The sequence below is a fragment of the Egretta garzetta genome, unplaced genomic scaffold (assembly GCF_000687185.1).
Source record: "Egretta garzetta isolate BGI_Z169 unplaced genomic scaffold, ASM68718v1 scaffold143, whole genome shotgun sequence".
In the NCBI taxonomy this organism is placed as follows: domain Eukaryota; kingdom Metazoa; phylum Chordata; class Aves; order Pelecaniformes; family Ardeidae; genus Egretta; species Egretta garzetta.
This window is the reverse complement of record NW_009259310.1, coordinates 579,794-580,591: the sequence shown is the minus strand read 5'-3', so window position 1 is coordinate 580,591 and position 798 is coordinate 579,794.

Sequence of the window (798 nt, the reverse complement as noted above, 5' to 3'; positions counted from 1 at the left end):
GGAGTCCTGCTCCCCAGCCAGCCCCGTGCCCGTATCGCGGGAAACCTGCGTGAGGCCGTGGGTAAGAGGGAGGCTCTGCCCTGGGTGGCCCTTCGGCCGAGGGGCAACGCAGTCCCTTAACCCCGCGTCTGATTCACCCGAGCCCGGCAGGAGCGCCCGGGGCTCCCTCCCGTCATTTCTGAAGCCGGGGGCCGGGAGCACGTGGCCGCGCTTTTGCGGGGCCTCCCCGGGGCACCGTGCAGGGGGAGCAGCCGGGGGCCGGGCGTTGCTCAGAAATGGGGCGCCCTGAGAGCGCGCGGGCTTCCCCGCGGCGCAGCCGGTCCGTGGCTCCCGTGGCCGCGATGTGCTTGGCCCCGGCTGCCCGGGAGATCCGGGAGAGCGAAGTTCTGGGCCCGGGAAGTGGAAGGTGGATGAGGTGCCTTGCTCTAGGCTGCAAGGACGCGCTCCTCCGGCCCGGGCGGTGGCAACCGGAGGGTTGTGATGGCAGGGAGCCCGGGGCTGGTGCCCCGGTAGGGGTGCTGCTGGCCCGGTGGGACGCCACGCTGCCGACGGTTTCCCCTGGGCACTGCTGCCGCGGTCACGGTTCGCCCAGGGAACGGAGAAGGGGTTTGTCTTCCTTGAATTGCATCAGCAGCCGAGGACGCTGGCGGCGCGGAGGTTTCCATACTCGCTGTCCCCAGACAAGTGCCGCTGTGCCGGGAAAAGGGACGTCGCAGTGAAGCGGTGCCAGCGCGGACGCACGGCGGTGCCCATCCCGGGGGTCCGCATCGTGCCGGTCCCAGCGCCGACACGCGCACG